Raw genomic sequence first — 24,207 nt, forward strand, 5'->3', positions numbered from 1 at the left:
ACATTTTTTAGTAGGATGTCATTTAGCAAAGTTATGACACTTTGAATTTTTACGATAGCCGCCATTTTGAAAAAAAAATTTATATATTTTTTTTAAACATAACGTATAGGGGCTGCGCTTTAGTTCTATGCGATACTTAAAATTTTAATTTTAATCTTTGAAACCAAGCAGTTAAGAGCGTTAACTCTTCCGAAAGTCTCAAAATGGCTAGTATGGGGGTACGATCGAACTGATACATCGCTTGTTTTCAAGCAAAAATATATATTTTTTATATTTTATTCTTATGAACTTTAGGCTTCTCAACATTTCATGTATTGAGACCTTTTTGACGAAATTCAACACTACTGAGTTATAAGTGATTGAATTTTAATACTTGTCGCCATTTTGCAAAAAATTGACAAAATGGATTTTGCTAACAAACATACACAGGATGCTTAAGAATTCTATACTGTCACAAAAATTGAAATTCAAATATGTATAAACAAGCTCACACTGACCTTAACTATATTGAAAATCTTATGAGCGTATGTATGGTGGGTCGATCGACTCATCACACTAAACGTGTTTTGAAAAAAAAATACTTTTATTTTTTAATTTTTAATTTTTTTTTATAGTATCGTAAGTATAGTCGAAAGCTCTATTTTGTATTAAAAATTCAAATCGATTTCTTAAATAGAAACCTCATACGAGCGTTAACTCTATGCAGAGTCGCATAAAAGCTCGTTCGAAGTCTCGGTCAATATATGGTAAGACTCGGTTTTTATTAAAAAAAAAATAATTAAAAATTGTTTTTATATGCAAATTAAAATTCCAAACACTTTTTGCATACGACATTTTTTAGTAGGATGTCATTTAGCAAAGTTATGACACTTTGAATTTTTACGATAGCCGCCATTTTGAAAAAAAAATTTATATATTTTTTTTAAACATAACGTATAGGGGCTGCGCGTTAGTTCTATGCGATACTTAAAATTTAAATTTTAATCTTTGAAACCAAGCAGTTAAGAGCGTTAACTCTTCCGAAAGTCTCAAAATGGCTAGTATGGGGGTACGATCGAACTGATACATCGCTTGTTTTCAAGCAAAAATATATATTTTTTATATTTTATTCTGATGAACTTTAGGCTTCTCAACATTTCATGTATTGAGACCTTTTTGACAAAATTCAACACTACTGAGTTATAAGTGATTGAATTTTAATACTTGTCGCCATTTTGCAAAAAATTGACAAAATGGATTTTGCTAACAAACATACACAGGATGCTTAAGAATTCTATACTGTCACAAAAATTGAAATTCAAATATGTATAAACAAGCTCACACTGACCTTAACTATATTGAAAATCTTATTAGCGTATGTATGGTGGGTCGATCGACTCATCACACTAAACGTGTTTTGAAAAAAAAATACTTTTATTTTTTAATTTTTAATTTTTTTTTATAGTATCGTAAGTATAGTCGAAAGCTCTATTTTGTATTAAAAATTCAAATCGATTTCTTAAATAGAAACCTCATACGAGCGTTAACTCTATGCAGAGTCGCATAAAAGCTCGTTCGAGGTCTCGGTCAATATATGGTAAGACTCGGTTTTTATTAAAAAAAAAATAATTAAAAATTGTTTTTATATGCAAATTAAAATTCCAAACACTTTTTGCATACGACATTTTTTAGTAGGATGTCATTTAGCAAAGTTATGACACTTTGAATTTTTACGATAGCCGCCATTTTGAAAAAAAAATTTATATATTTTTTTTAAACATAACGTATAGGGGCTGCGCGTTAGTTCTATGCGATACTTAAAATTTAAATTTTAATCTTTGAAACCAAGCAGTTAAGAGCGTTAACTCTTCCGAAAGTCTCAAAATGGCTAGTATGGGGGTACGATCGAACTGATACATCGCTTGTTTTCAAGCAAAAATATATATTTTTTATATTTTATTCTTATGAACTTTAGGCTTCTCAACATTTCATGTATTGAGACCTTTTTGACGAAATTCAACACTACTGAGTTATAAGTGATTGAATTTTAATACTTGTCGCCATTTTGCAAAAAATTGACAAAATGGATTTTGCTAACAAACATACACAGGATGCTTAAGAATTCTATACTGTCACAAAAATTGAAATTCAAATATGTATAAACAAGCTCACACTGACCTTAACTATATTGAAAATCTTATGAGCGTATGTATGGTGGGTCGATCGACTCATCACACTAAACGTGTTTTGAAAAAAAAATACTTTTATTTTTTAATTTTTAATTTTTTTTTATAGTATCGTAAGTATAGTCGAAAGCTCTATTTTGTATTAAAAATTCAAATCGATTTCTTAAATAGAAACCTCATACGAGCGTTAACTCTATGCAGAGTCGCATAAAAGCTCGTTCGAGGTCTCGGTCAATATATGGTAAGACTCGGTTTTTATTAAAAAAAAAATAATTAAAAATTGTTTTTATATGCAAATTAAAATTCCAAACACTTTTTGCATACGACATTTTTTAGTAGGATGTCATTTAGCAAAGTTATGACACTTTGAATTTTTACGATAGCCGCCATTTTGAAAAAAAAAATTATATATTTTTTTTAAACATAACGTATAGGGGCTGCGCGTTAGTTCTATGCGATACTTAAAATTTAAATTTTAATCTTTGAAACCAAGCAGTTAAGAGCGTTAACTCTTCCGAAAGTCTCAAAATGGCTAGTATGGGGGTACGATCGAACTGATACATCGCTTGTTTTCAAGCAAAAATATATATTTTTTATATTTTATTCTGATGAACTTTAGGCTTCTCAACATTTCATGTATTGAGACCTTTTTGACGAAATTCAACACTACTGAGTTATAAGTGATTGAATTTTAATACTTGTCGCCATTTTGCAAAAAATTGACAAAATGGATTTTGCTAACAAACATACACAGGATGCTTAAGAATTCTATACTGTCACAAAAATTGAAATTCAAATATGTATAAACAAGCTCACACTGACCTTAACTATATTGAAAATCTTATGAGCGTATGTATGGTGGGTCGATCGACTCATCACACTAAACGTGTTTTGAAAAAAAAATACTTTTATTTTTTAATTTTTAATTTTTTTTTATAGTATCGTAAGTATAGTCGAAAGCTCTATTTTGTATTAAAAATTCAAATCGATTTCTTAAATAGAAACCTCATACGAGCGTTAACTCTATGCAGAGTCGCATAAAAGCTCGTTCGAGGTCTCGGTCAATATATGGTAAGACTCGGTTTTTATTAAAAAAAAAAATAATTAAAAATTGTTTTTATATGCAAATTAAAATTCCAAACACTTTTTGCATACGACATTTTTTAGTAGGATGTCATTTAGCAAAGTTATGACACTTTGAATTTTTACGATAGCCGCCATTTTGAAAAAAAAATTTATATATTTTTTTTAAACATAACGTATAGGGGCTGCGCGTTAGTTCTATGCGATACTTAAAATTTTAATTTTAATCTTTGAAACCAAGCAGTTAAGAGCGTTAACTCTTCCGAAAGTCTCAAAATGGCTAGTATGGGGGTACGATCGAACTGATACATCGCTTGTTTTCAAGCAAAAATATATATTTTTTATATTTTATTCTTATGAACTTTAGGCTTCTCAACATTTCATGTATTGAGACCTTTTTGACGAAATTCAACACTACTGAGTTATAAGTGATTGAATTTTAATACTTGTCGCCATTTTGCAAAAAATTGACAAAATGGATTTTGCTAACAAACATACACAGGATGCTTAAGAATTCTATACTGTCACAAAAATTGAAATTCAAATATGTATAAACAAGCTCACACTGACCTTAACTATATTGAAAATCTTATGAGCGTATGTATGGTGGGTCGATCGACTCATCACACTAAACGTGTTTTGAAAAAAAAATACTTTTATTTTTTAATTTTTAATTTTTTTTTATAGTATCGTAAGTATAGTCGAAAGCTCTATTTTGTATTAAAAATTCAAATCGATTTCTTAAATAGAAACCTCATACGAGCGTTAACTCTATGCAGAGTCGCATAAAAGCTCGTTCGAGGTCTCGGTCAATATATGGTAAGACTCGGTTTTTATTAAAAAAAAAATAATTAAAAATTGTTTTTTTATGCAAATTAAAATTCCAAACACTTTTTGCATACGACATTTTTTAGTAGGATGTCATTTAGCAAAGTTATGACACTTTGAATTTTTACGATAGCCGCCATTTTGAAAAAAAAATTTATATATTTTTTTTAAACATAACGTATAGGGGCTGCGCTTTAGTTCTATGCGATACTTAAAATTTTAATTTTAATCTTTGAAACCAAGCAGTTAAGAGCGTTAACTCTTCCGAAAGTCTCAAAATGGCTAGTATGGGGGTACGATCGAACTGATACATCGCTTGTTTTCAAGCAAAAATATATATTTTTTATATTTTATTCTTATGAACTTTAGGCTTCTCAACATTTCATGTATTGAGACCTTTTTGACGAAATTCAACACTACTGAGTTATAAGTGATTGAATTTTAATACTTGTCGCCATTTTGCAAAAAATTGACAAAATGGATTTTGCTAACAAACATACACAGGATGCTTAAGAATTCTATACTGTCACAAAAATTGAAATTCAAATATGTATAAACAAGCTCACACTGACCTTAACTATATTGAAAATCTTATGAGCGTATGTATGGTGGGTCGATCGACTCATCACACTAAACGTGTTTTGAAAAAAAAATACTTTTATTTTTTAATTTTTAATTTTTTTTTATAGTATCGTAAGTATAGTCGAAAGCTCTATTTTGTATTAAAAATTCAAATCGATTTCTCAAATAGAAACCTCATACGAGCGTTAACTCAATGCAGAGTCGCATAAAAGCTCGTTCGAGGTCTCGGTCAATATATGGTAAGACTCGGTTTTTATTAAAAAAAAAATAATTAAAAATTGTTTTTATATGCAAATTAAAATTCCAAACACTTTTTGCATACGACATTTTTTAGTAGGATGTCATTTAGCAAAGTTATGACACTTTGAATTTTTACGATAGCCGCCATTTTGAAAAAAAAATTTATATATTTTTTTTAAACATAACGTATAGGGGCTGCGCGTTAGTTCTATGCGATACTTAAAATTTAAATTTTAATCTTTGAAACCAAGCAGTTAAGAGCGTTAACTCTTCCGAAAGTCTCAAAATGGCTAGTATGGGGGTACGATCGAACTGATACATCGCTTGTTTTCAAGCAAAAATATATATTTTTTATATTTTATTCTTATGAACTTTAGGCTTCTCAACAATACATGTATTAAGACCTTTTTGACGAAATTCAACACTACTGAGTTATAAGTGATTGAATTTTAATACTTGTCGCCATTTTGCAAAAAATTGACAAAATGGATTTTGCTAACAAACATACACAGGATGCTTAAGAATTCTATACTGTCACAAAAATTGAAATTCAAATATGTATAAACAAGCTCACACTGACCTTAACTATATTGAAAATCTTATGAGCGTATGTATGGTGGGTCGATCGACTCATCACACTAAACGTGTTTTGAAAAAAAAATACTTTTATTTTTTAATTTTTAATTTTTTTTTATAGTATCGTAAGTATAGTCGAAAGCTCTATTTTGTATTAAAAATTCAAATCGATTTCTTAAATAGAAACCTCATACGAGCGTTAACTCTATGCAGAGTCGCATAAAAGCTCGTTCGAGGTCTCGGTCAATATATGGTAAGACTCGGTTTTTATTAAAAAAAAAATAATTAAAAATTGTTTTTATATGCAAATTAAAATTCCAAACACTTTTTGCATACGACATTTTTTAGTAGGATGTCATTTAGCAAAGTTATGACACTTTGAATTTTTACGATAGCCGCCATTTTGAAAAAAAAATTTATATATTTTTTTTAAACATAACGTATAGGGGCTGCGCGTTAGTTCTATGCGATACTTAAAATTTAAATTTTAATCTTTGAAACCAAGCAGTTAAGAGCGTTAACTCTTCCGAAAGTCTCAAAATGGCTAGTATGGGGGTACGATCGAACTGATACATCGCTTGTTTTCAAGCAAAAATATATATTTTTTATATTTTATTCTGATGAACTTTAGGCTTCTCAACATTTCATGTATTGAGACCTTTTTGACGAAATTCAACACTACTGAGTTATAAGTGATTGAATTTTAATACTTGTCGCCATTTTGCAAAAAATTGACAAAATGGATTTTGCTAACAAACATACACAGGATGCTTAAGAATTCTATACTGTCACAAAAATTGAAATTCAAATATGTATAAACAAGCTCACACTGACCTTAACTATATTGAAAATCTTATGAGCGTATGTATGGTGGGTCGATCGACTCATCACACTAAACGTGTTTTGAAAAAAAAATACTTTTATTTTTTAATTTTTAATTTTTTTTTATAGTATCGTAAGTATAGTCGAAAGCTCTATTTTGTATTAAAAATTCAAATCGATTTCTTAAATAAAAACCTGATACGAGCGTTAACTCTATGCAGAGTCGCATAAAAGCTCGTTCGAGGTCTCGGTCAATATATGGTAAGACTCGGTTTTTATTAAAAAAAAAATAATTAAAAATTGTTTTTATATGCAAATTAAAATTCCAAACACTTTTTGCATACGACATTTTTTAGTAGGATGTCATTTAGCAAAGTTATGACACTTTGAATTTTTACGATAGCCGCCATTTTGAAAAAAAAATTTATATATTTTTTTTAAACATAACGTATAGGGGCTGCGCGTTAGTTCTATGCGATACTTAAAATTTAAATTTTAATCTTTGAAACCAAGCAGTTAAGAGCGTTAACTCTTCCGAAAGTCTCAAAATGGCTAGTATGGGGGTACGATCGAACTGATACATCGCTTGTTTTCAAGCAAAAATATATATTTTTTATATTTTATTCTTATGAACTTTAGGCTTCTCAACATTTCATGTATTGAGACCTTTTTGATGAAATTCAACACTACTGAGTTATAAGTGATTGAATTTTAATACTTGTCGCCATTTTGCAAAAAATTGACAAAATGGATTTTGCTAACAAACATACACAGGATGCTTAAGAATTCTATACTGTCACAAAAATTGAAATTCAAATATGTATAAACAAGCTCACACTGACCTTAACTATATTGAAAATCTTATGAGCGTATGTATGGTGGGTCGATCGACTCATCACACTAAACGTGTTTTGAAAAAAAAATACTTTTATTTTTTAATTTTTAATTTTTTTTTATAGTATCGTAAGTATAGTCGAAAGCTCATTTTTGTATTAAAAATTCAAATCGATTTCTTAAATAGAAACCTCATACGAGCGTTAACTCTATGCAGAGTCGCATAAAAGCTCGTTCGAGGTCTCGGTCAATATATGGTAAGACTCGGTTTTTATTAAAAAAAAAATAATTAAAAATTGTTTTTATATGCAAATTAAAATTCCAAACACTTTTTGCATACGACATTTTTTAGTAGGATGTCATTTAGCAAAGTTATGACACTTTGAATTTTTACGATAGCCGCCATTTTGAAAAAAAAATTTATATATTTTTTTTAAACATAACGTATAGGGGCTGCGCGTTAGTTCTATGCGATACTTAAAATTTAAATTTTAATCTTTGAAACCAAGCAGTTAAGAGCGTTAACTCTTCCGAAAGTCTCAAAATGGCTAGTATGGGGGTACGATCGAACTGATACATCGCTTGTTTTCAAGCAAAAATATATATTTTTTATATTTTATTCTTATGAACTTTAGGCTTCTCAACAATACATGTATTGAGACCTTTTTGACGAAATTCAACACTACTGAGTTATAAGTGATTGAATTTTAATACTTGTCGCCATTTTGCAAAAAATTGACAAAATGGATTTTGCTAACAAACATACACAGGATGCTTAAGAATTCTATACTGTCACAAAAATTGAAATTCAAATATGTATAAACAAGCTCACACTGACCTTAACTATATTGAAAATCTTATGAGCGTATGTATGGTGGGTCGATCGACTCATCACACCAAACGTGTTTTGAAAAAAAAATACTTTTATTTTTTAATTTTTAATTTTTTTTTATAGTATCGTAAGTATAGTCGAAAGCTCTATTTTGTATTAAAAATTCAAATCGATTTCTTAAATAGAAACCTCATACGAGCGTTAACTCTATGCAGAGTCGCATAAAAGCTCGTTCGAGGTCTCGGTCAATATATGGTAAGACTCGGTTTTTATTAAAAAAAAAATAATTAAAAATTGTTTTTATATGCAAATTAAAATTCCAAACACTTTTTGCATACGACATTTTTTAGTAGGATGTCATTTAGCAAAGTTATGACACTTTGAATTTTTACGATAGCCGCCATTTTGAAAAAAAAATTTATATATTTTTTTTAAACATAACGTATAGGGGCTGCGCGTTAGTTCTATGCGATACTTAAAATTTAAATTTTAATCTTTGAAACCAAGCAGTTAAGAGCGTTAACTCTTCCGAAAGTCTCAAAATGGCTAGTATGGGGGTACGATCGAACTGATACATCGCTTGTTTTCAAGCAAAAATATATATTTTTTATATTTTATTCTTATGAACTTTAGGCTTCCCAACATTTCATGTATTGAGACCTTTTTGACGAAATTCAACACTACTGAGTTATAAGTGATTGAATTTTAATACTTGTCGCCATTTTGCAAAAAATTGACAAAATGGATTTTGCTAACAAACATACACAGGATGCTTAAGAATTCTATACTGTCACAAAAATTGAAATTCAAATATGTATAAACAAGCTCACACTGACCTTAACTATATTGAAAATCTTATGAGCGTATGTATGGTGGGTCGATCGACTCATCACACTAAACGTGTTTTGAAAAAAAAATACTTTTATTTTTTAATTTTTAATTTTTTTTTATAGTATCGTAAGTATAGTCGAAAGCTCTATTTTGTATTAAAAATTCAAATCGATTTCTTAAATAGAAACCTCATACGAGCGTTAACTCTATGCAGAGTCGCATAAAAGCTCGTTCGAGGTCTCGGTCAATATATGGTAAGACTCGGTTTTTATTAAAAAAAAAATAATTAAAAATTGTTTTTATATGCAAATTAAAATTCCAAACACTTTTTGCATACGACATTTTTTAGTAGGATGTCATTTAGCAAAGTTATGACACTTTGAATTTTTACGATAGCCGCCATTTTGAAAAAAAAATTTATATATTTTTTTTAAACATAACGTATAGGGGCTGCGCGTTAGTTCTATGCGATACTTAAAATTTAAATTTTAATCTTTGAAACCTCGCAGTTAAGAGCGTTAACTCTTCCGAAAGTCTCAAAATGGCTAGTATGGGGGTACGATCGAACTGATACATCGCTTGTTTTCAAGCAAAAATATATATTTTTTATATTTCATTCTGATGAACTTTAAGCTTCTCAACATTTCATGTATTGAGACCTTTTTGACGAAATTCAACACTACTGAGTTATAAGTGATTGAATTTTAATACTTGTCGCCATTTTGCAAAAAATTGACAAAATGGATTTTGCTAACAAACATACACAGGATGCTTAAGAATTCTATACTGTCACAAAAATTGAAATTCAAATATGTATAAACAAGCTCACACTGACCTTAACTATATTGAAAATCTTATGAGCGTATGTATGGTGGGTCGATCGACTCATCACACTAAACGTGTTTTGAAAAAAAAATACTTTTATTTTTTAATTTTTAATTTTTTTTTATAGTATCGTAAGTATAGTCGAAAGCTCTATTTTGTATTAAAAATTCAAATCGATTTCTTAAATAGAAACCTCATACGAGCGTTAACTCTATGCAGAGTCGCATAAAAGCTCGTTCGAGGTCTCGGTCAATATATGGTAAGACTCGGTTTTTATTAAAAAAAAAATAATTAAAAATTGTTTTTATATGCAAATTAAAATTCCAAACACTTTTTGCATACGACATTTTTTAGTAGGATGTCATTTAGCAAAGTTATGACACTTTGAATTTTTACGATAGCCGCCATTTTGAAAAAAAAATTTATATATTTTTTTTAAACATAACGTATAGGGGCTGCGCGTTAGTTCTATGCGATACTTAAAATTTAAATTTTAATCTTTGAAACCAAGCAGTTAAGAGCGTTAACTCTTCCGAAAGTCTCAAAATGGCTAGTATGGGGGTACGATCGAACTGATACATCGCTTGTTTTCAAGCAAAAATATATATTTTTTATATTTTATTCTGATGAACTTTAGGCTTCTCAACATTTCATGTATTGAGACCTTTTTGACGAAATTCAACACTACTGAGTTATAAGTGATTGAATTTTAATACTTGTCGCCATTTTGCAAAAAATTGACAAAATGGATTTTGCTAACAAACATACACAGGATGCTTAAGAATTTTATACTGTCACAAAAATTGAAATTCAAATATGTATAAACAAGCTCACACTGACCTTAACTATATTGAAAATCTTATGAGCGTATGTATGGTGGGTCGATCGACTCATCACACTAAACGTGTTTTGAAAAAAAAATACTTTTATTTTTTAATTTTTAATTTTTTTTTATAGTATCGTAAGTATAGTCGAAAGCTCTATTTTGTATTAAAAATTCAAATCGATTTCTTAAATAGAAACCTCATACGAGCGTTAACTCTATGCAGAGTCGCATAAAAGCTCGTTCGAGGTCTCGGTCAATATATGGTAAGACTCGGTTTTTATTAAAAAAAAATAATTAAAAATTGTTTTTATATGCAAATTAAAATTCCAAACACTTTTTGCATACGACATTTTTTAGTAGGATGTCATTTAGCAAAGTTATGACACTTTGAATTTTTACGATAGCCGCCATTTTGAAAAAAAAAATTATATATTTTTTTTAAACATAACGTATAGGGGCTGCGCGTTAGTTCTATGCGATACTTAAAATTTAAATTTTAATCTTTGAAACCAAGCAGTTAAGAGCGTTAACTCTTCCGAAAGTCTCAAAATGGCTAGTATGGGGGTACGATCGAACTGATACATCGCTTGTTTTCAAGCAAAAATATATATTTTTTATATTTTATTCTTATGAACTTTAGGCTTCTCAACATTTCATGTATTGAGACCTTTTTGACGAAATTCAACACTACTGAGTTATAAGTGATTGAATTTTAATACTTGTCGCCATTTTGCAAAAAATTGACAAAATGGATTTTGCTAACAAACATACACAGGATGCTTAAGAATTCTATACTGTCACAAAAATTGAAATTCAAATATGTATAAACAAGCTCACACTGACCTTAACTATATTGAAAATCTTATGAGCGTATGTATGGTGGGTCGATCGACTCATCACACTAAACGTGTTTTGAAAAAAAAATACTTTTATTTTTTAATTTTTAATTTTTTTTTATAGTATCGTAAGTATAGTCGAAAGCTCTATTTTGTATTAAAAATTCAAATCGATTTCTTAAATAGAAACCTCATACGAGCGTTAACTCTATGCAGAGTCGCATAAAAGCTCGTTCGAGGTCTCGGTCAATATATGGTAAGACTCGGTTTTTATTAAAAAAAAAATAATTAAAAATTGTTTTTATATGCAAATTAAAATTCCAAACACTTTTTGCATACGACATTTTTTAGTAGGATGTCATTTAGCAAAGTTATGACACTTTGAATTTTTACGATAGCCGCCATTTTGAAAAAAAAATTTATATATTTTTTTTAAACATAACGTATAGGGGCTGCGCGTTAGTTCTATGCGATACTTAAAATTTAAATTTTAATCTTTGAAACCAAGCAGTTAAGAGCGTTAACTCTTCCGAAAGTCTCAAAATGGCTAGTATGGGGGTACGATCGAACTGATACATCGCTTGTTTTCAAGCAAAAATATATATTTTTTATATTTTATTCTTATGAACTTTAGGCTTCTCAACATTTCATGTATTGAGACCTTTTTGACGAAATTCAACACTACTGAGTTATAAGTGATTGAATTTTAATACTTGTCGCCATTTTGCAAAAAATTGACAAAATGGATTTTGCTAACAAACATACACTGGATGCTTAAGAATTCTATACTGTCACAAAAATTGAAATTCAAATATGTATAAACAAGCTCACACTGACCTTAACTATATTGAAAATCTTATGAGCGTATGTATGGTGGGTCGATCGACTCATCACACTAAACGTGTTTTGAAAAAAAATACTTTTATTTTTTAATTTTTAATTTTTTTTTATAGTATCGTAAGTATAGTCGAAAGCTCTATTTTGTATCAAAAATTCAAATCGATCTCTTAAATAGAAACCTCATACGAGCGTTAACTCTATGCAGAGTCGCATAAAAGCTCGTTCGAGGTCTCGGTCAATATATGGTAAGACTCGGTTTTTATTAAAAAAAAAATAATTAAAAATTGTTTTTATATGCAAATTAAAATTCCAAACACTTTTTGCATACGACATTTTTTAGTAGGATGTCATTTAGCAAAGTTATGACACTTTGAATTTTTACGATAGCCGCCATTTTAAAAAAAAATTATATATTTTTTTAAACATAACGTATAGGGGCTGCGCGTTAGTTCTATGCGATACTTAAAATTTAAATTTTAATCTTTGAAACCAAGCAGTTAAGAGCGTTAACTCTTCCGAAAGTCTCAAAATGGCTAGTATGGGGGTACGATCGAACTGATACATCGCTTGTTTTCAAGCAAAAATATATATTTTTTATATTTTATTCTGATGAACTTTAGGCTTCTCAACATTTCATGTATTGAGACCTTTTTGACGAAATTCAACACTACTGAGTTATAAGTGATTGAATTTTAATACTTGTCGCCATTTTGCAAAAAATTGACAAAATGGATTTTGCTAACAAACATACACAGGATGCTTAAGAATTCTATACTGTCACAAAAATTGAAATTCAAATATGTATAAACAAGCTCACACTGACCTTAACTATATTGAAAATCTTATGAGCGTATGTATGGTGGGTCGATCGACTCATCACACTAAACGTGTTTTGAAAAAAAAATACTTTTATTTTTTAATTTTTAATTTTTTTTATAGTATCGTAAGTATAGTCGAAAGCTCTATTTTGTATTAAAAATTCAAATCGATTTCTTAAATAGAAACCTCATACGAGCGTTAACTCTATGCAGAGTCGCATAAAAGCTCGTTCGAGGTCTCGGTCAATATATGGTAAGACTCGGTTTTTATTAAAAAAAAAATAATTAAAAATTGTTTTTATATGCAAATTAAAATTCCAAACACTTTTTGCATACGACATTTTTTAGTAGGATGTCATTTAGCAAAGTTATGACACTTTGAATTTTTACGATAGCCGCCATTTTGAAAAAAAAATTTATATATTTTTTTTAAACATAACGTATAGGGGCTGCGCGTTAGTTCTATGCGATACTTAAAATTTAAATTTTAATCTTGAAACCAAGCAGTTAAGAGCGTTAACTCTTCCGAAAGTTTAAAAATGGCTAGTATGGGGGTACGATCGAACTGATACATCGCTTGTTTTCAAGCAAAAATATATATTTTTTATATTTTATTCTTATGAACTTTAGGCTTCTCAACATTTCATGTATTGAGACCTTTTTGACGAAATTCAACACTACTGAGTTATAAGTGATTGAATTTTAATACTTGTCGCCATTTTGCAAAAAATTGACAAAATGGATTTTGCTAACAAACATACACAGGATGCTTAAGAATTCTATACTGTCACAAAAATTGAAATTCAAATATGTATAAACAAGCTCACACTGACCTTAACTATATTGAAAATCTTATGAGCGTATGTATGGTGGGTCGATCGACTCATCACACTAAACGTGTTTTGAAAAAAAATACTTTTATTTTTTAATTTTTAATTTTTTTTTATAGTATCGTAAGTATAGTCGAAAGCTCTATTTTGTATCAAAAATTCAAATCGATCTCTTAAATAGAAACCTCATACGAGCGTTAACTCTATGCAGAGTCGCATAAAAGCTCGTTCGAGGTCTCGGTCCAATATATGGTAAGACTCGGTTTTTATTAAAAAAAAAATAATTAAAAATTGTTTTTATATGCAAATTAAAATTCCAAACACTTTTTGCATACGACATTTTTTAGTAGGATGTCATTTAGCAAAGTTATGACACTTTGAATTTTTACGATAGCCGCCATTTTAAAAAAAAATTATATATTTTTTTTAAACATAACGTATAGGGGCTGCGCGTTAGTTCTATGCGATACTTAAAATTTAAATTTTAATCTTTGAAACCAAGCAGTTAAGAGCGTTAACTCTTCCGAAAGTTCTCAAAATGGCTAGTATGGGGGTACGATCGAACTGATACATCGCTTGTTTTCAAGCAAAAATATATATTTTTTATATTTTATTCTGATGAACTTTAGGCTTCTCAACATTTCATGTATTGAGACCTTTTTGACGAAATTCAACACTACTGAGTTATAAGTGATTGAATTTTAATACTTGTCGCCATTTTGCAAAAAATTGACAAAATGGATTTTGCTAACAAACATACACAGGATGCTCAGGATGCTTAAGAATTCTATACTGTCACAAAAATTGAAATTCAAATATGTATAAACAAGCTCACACTGACCTTAACTATATTGAAAATCTTATGAGCGTATGTATGGTGGGTCGATCGACTCATCACACTAAACGTGTTTTGAAAAAAAAATACTTTTATTTTTTAATTTTTAATTTTTTTTTATAGTATCGTAAGTATAGTCGAAAGCTCTATTTTGTATTAAAAATTCAAATCGATTTCTTAAATAGAAACCTCATACGAGCGTTAACTCTATGCAGAGTCGCATAAAAGCTCGTTCGAGGTCTCGGTCAATATATGGTAAGACTCGGTTTTTATTAAAAAAAAAATAATTAAAAATTGTTTTTATATGCAAATTAAAATTCCAAACACTTTTTGCATACGACATTTTTTAGTAGGATGTCATTTAGCAAAGTTATGACACTTTGAATTTTTACGATAGCCGCCATTTTGAAAAAAAAATTTATATATTTTTTTTAAACATAACGTATAGGGGCTGCGCGTTAGTTCTATGCGATACTTAAAATTTAAATTTTAATCTTTGAAACCAAGCAGTTAAGAGCGTTAACTCTTCCGAAAGTTTAAAAATGGCTAGTATGGGGGTACGATCGAACTGATACATCGCTTGTTTTCAAGCAAAAATATATATTTTTTATATTTTATTCTTATGAACTTTAGGCTTCTCAACATTTCATGTATTGAGACCTTTTTGACGAAATTCAACACTACTGAGTTATAAGTGATTGAATTTTAATACTTGTCGCCATTTTGCAAAAAATTGACAAAATGGATTTTGCTAACAAACATACACAGGATGCTTAAGAATTCTATACTGTCACAAAAATTGAAATTCAAATATGTATAAACAAGCTCACACTGACCTTAACTATATTGAAAATCTTATGAGCGTATGTATGGTGGGTCGATCGACTCATCACACTAAACGTGTTTTGAAAAAAAAATACTTTTATTTTTTAATTTTTAATTTTTTTTTATAGTATCGTAAGTATAGTCGAAAGCTCTATTTTGTATTAAAAATTCAAATCGATTTCTTAAATAGAAACCTCATACGAGCGTTAACTCTATGCAGAGTCGCATAAAAGCTCGTTCGAGGTCTCGGTCAATATATGGTAAGACTCGGTTTTTATTAAAAAAAAAATAATTAAAAATTGTTTTTATATGCAAATTAAAATTCCAAACACTTTTTGCATACGACATTTTTTAGTAGGATGTCATTTAGCAAAGTTATGACACTTTGAATTTTTACGATAGCCGCCATTTTGAAAAAAAAATTTATATATTTTTTTTAAACATAACGTATAGGGGCTGCGCGTTAGTTCTATGCGATACTTAAAATTTTAATTTTAATCTTTGAAACCAAGCAGTTAAGAGCGTTAACTCTTCCGAAAGTCTCAAAATGGCTAGTATGGGGGTACGATCGAACTGATACATCGCTTGTTTTCAAGCAAAAATATATATTTTTTATATTTTATTCTGATGAACTTTAGGCTTCTCAACATTTCATGTATTGAGACCTTTTTGACGAAATTCAACACTACTGAGTTATAAGTGATTGAATTTTAATACTTGTCGCCATTTTGCAAAAAATTGACAAAATGGATTTTGCTAACAAACATACACAGGATGCTTAAGAATTCTATACTGTCACAAAAATTGAAATTCAAATATGTATAAACAAGCTCACACTGACCTTAACTATATTGAAAATCTTATGAGCGTATGTATGGTGGGTCGATCGACTCATCACACTAAACGTGTTTTGAAAAAAAAATACTTTTATTTTTTAATTTTTAATTTTTTTTTATAGTATCGTAAGTATAGTCGAAAGCTCTATTTTGTATTAAAAATTCAAATCGATTTCTTAAATAGAAACCTCATACGAGCGTTAACTCTATGCAGAGTCGCATAAAAGCTCGTTCGAGGTCTCGGTCAATATATGGTAAGACTCGGTTTTTATTAAAAAAAAAATAATTAAAAATTGTTTTTATATGCAAATTTAAATTCCAAACACTTTTTGCATACGACATTTTTTAGTAGGATGTCATTTAGCAAAGTTATGACACTTTGAATTTTTACGATAGCCGCCATTTTGAAAAAAAAATTTATATATTTTTTTTAAACATAACGTATAGGGGCTGCGCGTTAGTTCTATGCGATACTTAAAATTTAAATTTTAATCTTTGAAACCAAGCAGTTAAGAGCGTTAACTCTTCCGAAAGTCTCAAAATGGCTAGTATGGGGGTACGATCGAACTGATACATCGCTTGTTTTCAAGCAAAAATATATATTTTTTATATTTTATTCTGATGAACTTTAGGCTTCTCAACATTTCATGTATTGAGACCTTTTTGACGAAATTCAACACTACTGAGTTATAAGTGATTGAATTTTAATACTTGTCGCCATTTTGCAAAAAATTGACAAAATGGATTTTGCTAACAAACATACACAGGATGCTTAAGAATTTTATACTGTCACAAAAATTGAAATTCAAATATGTATAAACAAGCTCACACTGACCTTAACTATATTGAAAATCTTATGAGCGTATGTATGGTGGGTCGATCGACTCATCACACTAAACGTGTTTTGAAAAAAAAATACTTTTATTTTTTAATTTTTAATTTTTTTTTATAGTATCGTAAGTATAGTCGAAAGCTCTATTTTGTATTAAAAATTCAAATCGATTTCTTAAATAGAAACCTCATACGAGCGTTAACTCTATGCAGAGTCGCATAAAAGCTCGTTCGAGGTCTCGGTCAATATATATTAAGACTCGGTTTTTATTAAAAAAAAAATAATTAAAAATTGTTTTTATATGCAAATTAAAATTCCAAACACTTTTTGCATACGACATTTTTTAGTAGGATGTCATTTAGCAAAGTTATGACACTTTGAATTTTTACGATAGCCGCCATTTTGAAAAAAAAATTTATATATTTTTTTTAAACATAACGTATAGGGGCTGCGCGTTAGTTCTATGCGATACTTAAAATTTAAATTTTAATCTTTGAAACCAAGCAGTTAAGAGCGTTAACTCTTCCGAAAGTCTCAAAATGGCTAGTATGGGGGTACGATCGAACTGATACATCGCTTGTTTTCAAGCAAAAATATATATTTTTTATATTTTATTCTTATGAACTTTAGGCTTCTCAACATTTCATGTATTGAGACCTTTTTGACGAAATTCAACACTACTGAGTTATAAGTGATTGAATTTTAATACTTGTCGCCATTTTGCAAAAAATTGACAAAATGGATTTTGCTAACAAACATACACAGGATGCTTAAGAATTCTATACTGTCACAAAAATTGAAATTCAAATATGTATAAACAAGCTCACACTGACCTTAACTATATTGAAAATCTTATGAGCGTATGTATGGTGGGTCGATCGACTCATCACACTAAACGTGTTTTGAAAAAAAAATACTTTTATTTTTTAATTTTTAATTTTTTTTTATAGTATCGTAAGTATAGTCGAAAGCTCTATTTTGTATTAAAAATTCAAATCGATCTCTTAAATAGAAACCTCATACGAGCGTTAACTCTATGCAGAGTCGCATAAAAGCTCGTTCGAGGTCTCGGTCAATATATGGTAAGACTCGGTTTTTATTAAAAAAAAAATAATTAAAAATTGTTTTTATATGCAAATTAAAATTCCAAACACTTTTTGCATACGACATTTTTTAGTAGGATGTCATTTAGCAAAGTTATGACACTTTGAATTTTTACGATAGCCGCCATTTTGAAAAAAAAATTTATATATTTTTTTTAAACATAACGTATAGGGGCTGCGCGTTAGTTCTATGCGATACTTAAAATTTAAATTTTAATCTTTGAAACCAAGCAGTTAAGAGCGTTAACTCTTCCGAAAGTCTCAAAATGGCTAGTATGGGGGTACGATCGAACTGATACATCGCTTGTTTTCAAGCAAAAATATATATTTTTTATATTTTATTCTTATGAACTTTAGGCTTCTCAACATTTCATGTATTGAGACCTTTTTGACGAAATTCAACACTACTGAGTTATAAGTGATTGAATTTTAATACTTGTCGCCATTTTGCAAAAAATTGACAAAATGGATTTTGCTAACAAACATACACAGGATGCTTAAGAATTCTATACTGTCACAAAAATTGAAATTCAAATATGTATAAACAAGCTCACACTGACCTTAACTATATTGAAAATCTTATGAGCGTATGTATGGTGGGTCGATCGACTCATCACACTAAACGTGTTTTGAAAAAAAAATACTTTTATTTTTTAATTTTTAATTTTTTTTTATAGTATCGTAAGTATAGTCGAAAGCTCTATTTTGTATTAAAAATTCAAATCGATTTCTTAAATAGAAACCTCATACGAGCGTTAACTCTATGCAGAGTCGCATAAAAGCTCGTTCGAGGTCTCGGTCAATATATGGTAAGACTCGGTTTTTATTAAAAAAAAAATAATTAAAAATTGTTTTTATATGCAAATTAAAATTCCAAACACTTTTTGCATACGACATTTTTTAGTAGGATGTCATTTAGCAAAGTTATGACACTTTGAATTTTTACGATAGCCGCCATTTTGAAAAAAAAATTTATATATTTTTTTTAAACATAACGTATAGGGGCTGCGCGTTAGTTCTATGCGATACTTAAAATTTAAATTTTAATCTTTGAAACCAAGCAGTTAAGAGCGTTAACTCTTCCGAAAGTTTAAAAATGGCTAGTATGGGGGTACGATCGAACTGATACATCGCTTGTTTTCAAGCAAAAATATATATTTTTTATATTTTATTCTTATGAACTTTAGGCTTCTCAACATTTCATGTATTGAGACCTTTTTGACGAAATTCAACACTACTGAGTTATAAGTGATTGAATTTTAATACTTGTCGCCATTTTGCAAAAAATTGACAAAATGGATTTTGCTAACAAACATACACAGGATGCTTAAGAATTCTATACTGTCACAAAAATTGAAATTCAAATATGTATAAACAAGCTCACACTGACCTTAACTATATTGAAAATCTTATGAGCGTATGTATGGTGGGTCGATCGACTCATCACACTAAACGTGTTTTGAAAAAAAAATACTTTTATTTTTTAATTTTTAATTTTTTTTTATAGTATCGTAAGTATAGTCGAAAGCTCTATTTTGTATTAAAAATTCAAATCGATTTCTTAAATAGAAACCTCATACGAGCGTTAACTCTATGCAGAGTCGCATAAAAGCTCGTTCGAGGTCTCGGTCAATATATGGTAAGACTCGGTTTTTATTAAAAAAAAAATAATTAAAAATTGTTTTTATATGCAAATTAAAATTCCAAACACTTTTTGCATACGACATTTTTTAGTAGGATGTCATTTAGCAAAGTTATGACACTTTGAATTTTTACGATAGCCGCCATTTTGAAAAAAAAATTTATATATTTTTTTTAAACATAACGTATAGGGGCTGCGCGTTAGTTCTATGCGATACTTAAAATTTTAATTTTAATCTTTGAAACCAAGCAGTTAAGAGCGTTAACTCTTCCGAAAGTCTCAAAATGGCTAGTATGGGGGTACGATCGAACTGATACATCGCTTGTTTTCAAGCAAAAATATATATTTTTTATATTTTATTCTTATGAACTTTAGGCTTCTCAACATTTCATGTATTGAGACCTTTTTGACGAAATTCAACACTACTGAGTTATAAGTGATTGAATTTTAATACTTGTCGCCATTTTGCAAAAAATTGACAAAATGGATTTTGCTAACAAACATACACAGGATGCTTAAGAATTCTATACTGTCACAAAAATTGAAATTCAAATATGTATAAACAAGCTCACACTGACCTTAACTATATTGAAAATCTTATGAGCGTATGTATGGTGGGTCGATCGACTCATCACACTAAACGTGTTTTGAAAAAAAAATACTTTTATTTTTTAATTTTTAATTTTTTTTTATAGTATCGTAAGTATAGTCGAAAGCTCTATTTTGTATTAAAAATTCAAATCGATTTCTTAAATAGAAACCTCATACGAGCGTTAACTCTATGCAGAGTCGCATAAAAGCTCGTTCGAGGTCTCGGTCAATATATGGTAAGACTCGGTTTTTATTAAAAAAAAAATAATTAAAAATTGTTTTTATATGCAAATTAAAATTCCAAACACTTTTTGCATACGACATTTTTTAGTAGGATGTCATTTAGCAAAGTTATGACACTTTGAATTTTTACGATAGCCGCCATTTTGAAAAAAAAATTTATATATTTTTTTTAAACATAACGTATAGGGGCTGCGCTTTAGTTCTATGCGATACTTAAAATTTTAATTTTAATCTTTGAAACCAAGCAGTTAAGAGCGTTAACTCTTCCGAAAGTCTCAAAATGGCTAGTATGGGGGTACGATCGAACTGATACATCGCTTGTTTTCAAGCAAAAATATATATTTTTTATATTTTATTCTTATGAACTTTAGGCTTCTCAACATTTCATGTATTGAGACCTTTTTGACGAAATTCAACACTACTGAGTTATAAGTGATTGAATTTTAATACTTGTCGCCATTTTGCAAAAAATTGACAAAATGGATTTTGCTAACAAACATACACAGGATGCTTAAGAATTCTATACTGTCACAAAAATTGAAATTCAAATATGTATAAACAAGCTCACACTGACCTTAACTATATTGAAAATCTTATGAGCGTATGTATGGTGGGTCGATCGACTCATCACACTAAACGTGTTTTGAAAAAAAAATACTTTTATTTTTTAATTTTTAATTTTTTTTTATAGTATCGTAAGTATAGTCGAAAGCTCTATTTTGTATTAAAAATTCAAATCGATTTCTTAAATAGAAACCTCATACGAGCGTTAACTCTATGCAGAGTCGCATAAAAGCTCGTTCGAGGTCTCGGTCAATATATGGTAAGACTCGGTTTTTATTAAAAAAAAAATAATTAAAAATTGTTTTTATATGCAAATTAAAATTCCAAACACTTTTTGCATACGACATTTTTTAGTAGGATGTCATTTAGCAAAGTTATGACACTTTGAATTTTTACGATAGCCGCCATTTTGAAAAAAAAATTTATATATTTTTTTTAAACATAACGTATAGGGGCTGCGCGTTAGTTCTATGCGATACTTAAAATTTTAATTTTAATCTTTGAAACCAAGCAGTTAAGAGCGTTAACTCTTCCGAAAGTCTCAAAATGGCTAGTATGGGGGTACGATCGAACTGATACATCGCTTGTTTTCAAGCAAAAATATATATTTTTTATATTTTATTCTTATGAACTTTAGGCTTCTCAACATTTCATGTATTGAGACCTTTTTGACGAAATTCAACACTACTGAGTTATAAGTGATTGAATTTTAATACTTGTCGCCATTTTGCAAAAAATTGACAAAATGGATTTTGCTAACAAACATACACAGGATGCTTAAGAATTCTATACTGTCACAAAAATTGAAATTCAAATATGTATAAACAAGCTCACACTGACCTTAACTATATTGAAAATCTTATGAGCGTATGTATGGTGGGTCGATCGACTCATCACACTAAACGTGTTTTGAAAAAAAAATACTTTTATTTTTTAATTTTTAATTTTTTTTTATAGTATCGTAAGTATAGTCGAAAGCTCTATTTTGTATTAAAAATTCAAATCGATTTCTTAAATAGAAACCTCATACGAGCGTCAACTCTATGCAGAGTCGCATAAAAGCTCGTTCGAGGTCTCGGTCAATATATGGTAAGACTCGGTTTTTATTAAAAAAAAAATAATTAAAAATTGTTTTTATATGCAAATTAAAATTCCAAACACTTTTTGCATACGACATTTTTTAGTAGGATGTCATTTAGCAAAGTTATGACACTTTGAATTTTTACGATAGCCGCCATTTTGAAAAAAAAATTTATATATTTTTTTTAAATATAACGTATAGGGGCTGCGCGTTAGTTCTATGCGATACTTAAAATTTAAATTTTAATCTTTGAAACCAAGCAGTTAAGAGCGTTAACTCTTCCGAAAGTCTCAAAATGGCTAGTATGGGGGTACGATCGAACTGATACATCGCTTGTTTTCAAGCAAAAATATATATTTTTTATATTTTATTCTTATGAACTTTAGGCTTCTCAACATTTCATGTATTGAGACCTTTTTGACGAAATTCAACACTACTGAGTTATAAGTGATTGAATTTTAATACTTGTCGCCATTTTGCAAAAAATTGACAAAATGGATTTTGCTAACAAACATACACAGGATGCTTAAGAATTCTATACTGTCACAAAAATTGAAATTCAAATATGTATAAACAAGCTCACACTGACCTTAACTATATTGAAAATCTTATGAGCGTATGTATGGTGGGTCGATCGACTCATCACACTAAACGTGTTTTGAAAAAAAAATACTTTTATTTTTTAATTTTTAATTTTTTTTTATAGTATCGTAAGTATAGTCGAAAGCTCTATTTTGTATTAAAAATTCAAATCGATTTCTTAAATAGAAACCTCATACGAGCGTTAACTCTATGCAGAGTCGCATAAAAGCTCGTTCGAGGTCTCGGTCAATATATGGTAAGACTCGGTTTTTATTAAAAAAAAAATAATTAAAAATTGTTTTTATATGCAAATTAAAATTCCAAACACTTTTTGCATACGACATTTTTTAGTAGGATGTCATTTAGCAAAGTTATGACACTTTGAATTTTTACGATAGCCGCCATTTTGAAAAAAAAATTTATATATTTTTTTTAAACATAACGTATAGGGGCTGCGCGTTAGTTCTATGCGATACTTAAAATTTAAATTTTAATCTTTGAAACCAAGCAGTTAAGAGCGTTAACTCTTCCGAAAGTCTCAAAATGGCTAGTATGGGGGTACGATCGAACTGATACATCGCTTGTTTTCAAGCAAAAATATATATTTTTTATATTTTATTCTTATGAACTTTAGGCTTCTCAACATTTCATGTATTGAGACCTTTTTGACGAAATTCAACACTACTGAGTTATAAGTGATTGAATTTTAATACTTGTCGCCATTTTGCAAAAAATTGACAAAATGGATTTTGCTAACAAACATACACAGGATGCTTAAGAATTCTATACTGTCACAAAAATTGAAATTCAAATATGTATAAACAAGCTCACACTGACCTTAACTATATTGAAAATCTTATGAGCGTATGTATGGTGGGTCGATCGACTCATCACACTAAACGTGTTTTGAAAAAAAAATACTTTTATTTTTTAATTTTTAATTTTTTTTTATAGTATCGTAAGTATAGTCGAAAGCTCTATTTTGTATTAAAAATTCAAATCGATTTCTTAAATAGAAACCTCATACGAGCGTTAACTCTATGCAGAGTCGCATAAAAGCTCGTTCGAGGTCTCGGTCAATATATGGTAAGACTCGGTTTTTATTAAAAAAAAAATAATTAAAAATTGTTTTTATATGCAAATTAAAATTCCAAACACTTTTTGCATACGACATTTTTTAGTAGGATGTCATTTAGCAAAGTTATGACACTTTGAATTTTTACGATAGCCGCCATTTTGAAAAAAAAATTTATATATTTTTTTTAAACATAACGTATAGGGGCTGCGCGTTAGTTCTATGCGATA

Source organism: Plectrocnemia conspersa, unplaced genomic scaffold (genome assembly GCF_051122295.1).
Source record: "Plectrocnemia conspersa isolate PC_06_02 unplaced genomic scaffold, ASM5112229v1 ptg000013l, whole genome shotgun sequence".
In the NCBI taxonomy this organism is placed as follows: domain Eukaryota; kingdom Metazoa; phylum Arthropoda; class Insecta; order Trichoptera; family Polycentropodidae; genus Plectrocnemia; species Plectrocnemia conspersa.